Below are 6,000 nucleotides of genomic sequence, written 5' to 3'. Positions count from 1 at the left end.
TTTAGGCACACAGGTGCAAGAACAATGGAGGGTTGTTGGCTGTGGGGGGAGGGAAGGGTTCGATTGATTGTGGAGTAGCATAGGTCAGCATTACATAATGGGCCGAAGGGCCAGTATTGTGTTTTGCAGTTCTATACTTTATGATCATCCTGCTCTGAGGCTGGTCAGGGGAATACCAGGAGGTCAGAGAAAAAGCTTCACTGCGTCCTTCAAAGGACACAGCAGCCACTCTGACACTTGACCAGGAGCATTTGGTGGCACTGAAAACTTTGAGTTTATCGATTGGGAATACATGGGAGATCGAAGAAAATGGCAGAATGAACAGACCACCGACCAAACTATCTATCCACGTGTCCCATCAGGCAACCCCGGAACCACCAGTGGGGAGTTTGTGGAACCTACATTGTCATTAGAACCCCAGATCCCTGGAAGATCACCACCATCTTCTGAAGATGAACTGGAGAAAAGCTGGGAACAGCAAACCTTGCCAGCGACCCAAGATCCCAATAATGAATTAGAAGAAATCTCTCTGTGCTTTGAATAGAGCAAACAATCCCATAGAATTTGTTTTTGCAAAAGGAGTCTTCTCCCTTAGTGTTCCGCCTGTTTCCGTCTGCCTCTCTGCATCTTCTCACAATACTCTCTCTGTCTCTGTCACCCCCACCCTCCTCCCTCTGGTTTCTCTCTCTTACAGCCGCGCTAACGTAAGCCTCCCTCATTCATATGCATGAGACGCTGAGAGAGCTGCCGAGCTCGCCCTCCTCCAGCCCGTGTTTCCGTGCGCCCGTCCCGAAGCGGAGAATGCCTTCGGAATTGACTGCCGGGGATCGGCAGACTGAGGGAGAGAGAGGCGGGCAGTGAAAGGGTTCGTCGCTCCCGACTCGGGCAGAGGATATTCCCAGATCGGAACGGATGTAGTCAGGATTAAAAGGAGGCGATCGGGAAAGGGGAGAGCTGCTGTTCCAGATGTTGCTGCAGCTGTGCGATCTGTGGGTCTGTGACGGGCTCCGTGATAGGCAAACATCTGGATAGCTCCCAGCCTCTGCAAGGACAGCGGGCTGAGGTGTGTGTCTCTGGGGGGCAGTGAAGGGGGTGTGAAGCCTGCCTGAGACCACACTGAGCTCTGCCGAGCCTCGGGTACACCCGCACTGCCAGTGAGAATGCCCCTAGTTCCCCTCCAGTTGATCGTAACCTTCCTGAGCGAGAGACTTTTCCGGGAGGGTCGGCAGGCGGTTCGGGAAGCGCATTCCTTCTAGCGCCGTGGACCCCCAAGGACAGGATTACCAGCCTGGGGGCTGTCCTGCTCTTGGCCGGGAGCCGGAGCCTCTGCAAGTGTGGGTGGAAGGAAAGGCTACGAGTGGTAGCCGGGAACTGACCGTGGTGCTGAAACCATCGCCGGCGAGGAGGGACGAATTTGAAGTTCCAGCGCCGTGAATTATTTCGTTCTTGATGTAAAGCTGCCTTTAGCCACCGCTCCTCTGGAAGGCTGTGGCTTTTCTGAGCTCCTCTCACATAAGGGGGACAGAATTTTATCCCTCCCCCTGAACAACGAGGCTGCAAAGGGAGAAGTACTGAGACTGATCGGAACGTCGCCCTCCGCCGCCCGATTCTGTTTAATGTTTCCTCCTAAAGGTAAACGGTTCTACAAATCTTTCCTCGCCGAGTAGCGTGGCGTTTATTGCAGTATCTTAAACGATCTTTTTATAAGAGTCTTTTCCGTGTGCAGGTGGTGAGCCGGGGTGTCAGTGCGTTGCTTTTCTGATTCTGCTGAATGTTCGGGTTCAACCAATCTGTAAAATGCAACTCCACCGATAATATTGTAGTGGCGCCGCAAAAAGGGGGTTACACTTTGCCTAGTTAAAAAAGCAAAAAAATATATCTCTGCATTTAACTTTTCAATATGGCTGGGCTAATATTACACTACATGAATAATATATGCACAAAAATTCTTTCAGACCTTGCATAGGTCTTATCGTCCTTCACCTAATTTGATATAGTTGACTTGTTTCCCCCTGAATCACTATATATATCCGGACTGACCGTCACTGGTTTAATGTAAGAAGCTTTGTAACAAAGCATGATTCAACCCCAAACTGCCCAAGATTTCTAGGTGCAAAGACTGAAGGAGATTTTGAAAGCCATCACACTGTGGTTGGCGTTCCCATTAAAAATAATGAGTTGTGGTTCGGGTAATGAAATGCAGGAATGTGTCTGTATTCCAGAGCAATGTTGCAGTGGCGAGCTCGCCCGTGCATAACACCGAAGGTGCTATTCCTGCATCACTCTCTCTATTACCAGGTCGGACGAGGGAGACAGATGGGCGAGTCTGTGCTCACATCTCCTCGGTTACCATCAGTTCTCTCATCGAGTGAAACTTTCAAAATTTCGGTCACTTATGACGGGAGTGCATGGCGATGATTCTGCATACAACAAATTCCCGGGGTTTGTACTGGGGTACAAGACAGAAAAAAAAACCCACCGCGCTGGTAGGAGAGCATGAGGGTGGGGTTAGTGGGGCGTGGGCGCTGGGAGTGGGTGTGTTGAGAATAATTCTAAAGCAATGTAGAAAAGTGTGATCTGTGCACTGAAAGATATTCCCAATTGGGATGTTTGTGCCACACAAGTTGTATAAGTAGTTTTCGAAATTGAATAATGGGCAGAACGTGCACAGCTGTTAATTCGCACCACTCCCTATTTTCTGCTGTTCCGTGTTAAGCTGTGTCAGTGACCGGTCACTGAAATGATCCATGGCCTTTTGTACACTATTATTCTCCTCAGTCTCGTCGCTGAACCGGCGAGAACCAGAACTGCAGCCACTCCACTGGAGCCGGCTGCCCGAGCAGTGTCTTGTTTTAGTAACACCACTGGCGATTCCGTTCTTCGTTAACCCGCCGTTTCAAAGTTTAACGACTCCACATCGGCCACCTGGCAGTTTATTAACGCAGAGGGCCGCGCCCGGAGAAGCAGAAACCCAGCACACAGCTGAGATTTAATCCGGCGGTCATCAATACACCAAACCGTTGCCTTGACCGAGCACGGCTCCTGTCCTCTCTTTCCAATGTCGCCGGGCACAAGCCCTTCCATTTCCTTACCTTGGTCATCGAAATACAGGAATAATTAGCCGGCTCACAATGCAAGTACTATATTATTAAAGACAAATTATTTCCTTGTCGGATGTATATTCCTTCACGCGCTTATTCCATTATATTCAGCTCCGCTACTCAACCTTGGTCGCTGGGAGCCAATCAGGGAATACAAACCCCACCCGAATGCCGACAATCCCAGCTCAGTCCGAGTTTGGGGACTTACAACTCCCCCCCCCCCACCCCCCCACCCCCCACCCCCCACCCCCCCCCCCCAGAAGCAGGATTTGCAGGATATTGGGCTCGGAATATTGACAACTGAACGCGAACGAAGGTGGACCCACGCTGGGAACAGGTTCCCTGGCCGAATCTGGAACAGATAAAACACTGAGTCAGTGCCGGCCGATCTCCCACACCCGAGGACTCATTCAGCCCTTCGGCAGAATCGACACCCACTCGGGCTGGGATCATAGAACGAGGCTCCGAATCGGGGAATTTCTTCAGGAGATGGAAAAGTGGTGGCTGAACTTATGCCGTGAGTGGAGGCGTCGTTAAGAATGCATTGAAGGTCACGGTATATCACAGTATTATATATAAAAGACGTGCATTATGCAGGGTATGCAGTACGCTGAGACAACGCTGTGTCCTGCACGTTAGGGACGCTGTCTTGTTGGTAGCTTTTTTTCCCTCTCACTTCGCCCCACCGCCCCTCTCAGATCTTGTGATCAGGGCAGTCAGCAGTAGATGGGTGTTTCAAGGCGCGAAGAGGGTAGTAAATCGCCAGTCGCGGTGCTCCAGGTGTCCGCTCTACCTCCGAAGCAAGTAAGACTGGTTATGTGAAAAGTCGCCCTCGCGCCTTCAATACCCAGTCAATTGTGATCCATTTGCTCCAAACCCCCATCCCTCACCCCCTCCCCCTCCCCACCTCTGAGCTTGATGGGTGACTGCTTTGTCTGGCCACCAGCACCAAGTGCTGGAGGAACTCAGCAGGTCAGGCAGCAACCACGGAGGGGAATAATGAGCAGCGACCCTTCATCAGGATTGAAAGTGAATGGGATGGAAGCCAGGAATGTCTAGCTCAGTACATTCCTACTTACCTTATTCCCCTTGCTTCTGGTTCTGCCTGCTACTGGTTCTGTATGCTGCCCTTGTTGTCTTACTGTTGCTCTGAGTTTTGAACAGTACTGAGGAAGAATTGCTCTATGTACAAACTGTTACCAAAAGCAGTTGGTTTCCGTAGGTCGAGGTCCACCGTAGATAATGCGCCCAAGCTGTCTAGATAAACACGCCAGGGCAGTACAATATGGAGAGCAAGTTGTTGGGTTGCCTGTGTAGCAGGCTTCCCCTCTCCTAAGCCTGTGCAGTTTGGCACCAGCAACCTGGCTGAAACTTCTAGTCAGCATTGAACTCAGTGGAGGACTGCCTTAGGGACTCCAACTCTGGATTTTTCTCTTGCGGTTTCTTCCAAAGAATGTGTTTCCGATCAACGTTTTCCTTCTGATGGGCTGATAAAACCCATCTGCCCAAAGCGATTGGTTTTAAGGTGCCGGCAATGTTTTAAGGTACCAGGATCTTTGCCCCTTCACCTGTCAGTAGAAACTGTTCTGCTAGGCTTAGCAGCTAAGCCACACATAAAATCCAGGAGCTGGACTTGATTGTCGGAGGCTATCTGAGGTATATACCATTGGGACCATTTAATAGGTAGTGGGAGCTTAACACCATTACCAACCCTGGCTATAATAACCTTAAAGAACATCAGTCTGTTATCAATAATGTCTTACCTATCTCATAAACTAAACCTCTGGAATCCTGAATATCTTTCGGCACCAGTCATTGGGTTAAGTTAAAAGTCGTCCAGCTCATTGACTTGTATTCATCTAGACATTCATCAGTTCTGCTTCTCTCTCCCAATAAAGTTCTTGTAGTTTAGCAGGAAGTGTGTTACTGGAGTCACGTGCACCAGCCTTTAGTGCAGAGGTTCCCAACCTTTTTCATGCCATTGACCCTTATCATTAGCCAAGGTGGTCTGTGGACTCCAGTTTGGTATCCCCTGCTTTAGTGTGATTTTCTGAGCTGTTTCCTAATTGTTATTTAAGAAGGCCACAAGCATTCCAACTATGGTTGTGTGTAGTTTCAGTAGGAGAACAGAATGTTGTACCCAGAGTGTCTTCATTGAAATATGAATTTTGTTTCAATTGTCCTTCTGAATGTTGTAGAGTCAATGGATTCATCTTTGCAGTGTTTGCACTGCTCTTGATACTTGACTACATGGTAAATATAACCCTCCCACCACTTCATTATATGCTTGCACTCTACAAAAAGAAATACACGCGCACACACACACACACACACACACACACACACGCACGCACGCACGCGCACGCACGCACACACACACACACACATACACACACACACACACACACACACACACACACACACACACACACACACACACACACACACACACACACACACACACACACACACACAATTATGTAAGGCTCAATGGTTCAATTTAATATCAGAGAATGTGCACAGTACACCACCTGAAATCCTTACTCTTCACAGACATCCATGAAACAGAGAAAAAAATCATCTCTCGTGATAACATACATGATTAATCTCTCATTCACATACATGGAAACACTTCACACATGAACAACTCACATTCTCACACACACACACACACGTTTTTCTTTTTTTCGTGGCTGTCTGTGGGGAAGACGACTCTCAGAATTGTTGTCTGTGGGGAAGACAAATCTCAGGGTTGTATACTGCACATTATGCCACTGGTCTTTAAGGCAGCAATGAAGGTTCTCCTTCTCTGGTGGTGTTCAGGGCTTCTATTATCATGTCAATAACTTCCTGTCAGTTTTCACTCCTGTCAGTCATGCAAGTCCTGGGTGGAGACTCG

The 6,000-nt window shown here is 48.9% G+C and overlaps 1 protein-coding gene across 1 annotated transcript in view; it reads left to right on the top strand.

Moving 5' to 3' along the window:
- The first annotated feature begins 737 nt into the window (after nucleotides 1-737).
- LOC140737330 (leucine-rich repeat and fibronectin type III domain-containing protein 1-like) overlaps nucleotides 738-6,000 on the top strand; it is a 539,382-nt gene continuing 534,119 nt past the window's right edge. Inside the window, exon 1 of the mRNA XM_073063762.1 lies at nucleotides 738-1,632. The gene's annotated coding sequence lies outside the window, so the exon portion shown is untranslated. The remainder of the gene's footprint in view (nucleotides 1,633-6,000) is intronic.

The sequence above is a fragment of the Hemitrygon akajei genome, chromosome 12, assembly GCF_048418815.1.
Source record: "Hemitrygon akajei chromosome 12, sHemAka1.3, whole genome shotgun sequence".
In the NCBI taxonomy this organism is placed as follows: Eukaryota; Metazoa; Chordata; class Chondrichthyes; order Myliobatiformes; family Dasyatidae; genus Hemitrygon; species Hemitrygon akajei.
The sequence above is the reverse complement of the archived record's forward strand: the minus strand, read 5'-3'. Positions and strand labels throughout refer to the sequence as shown.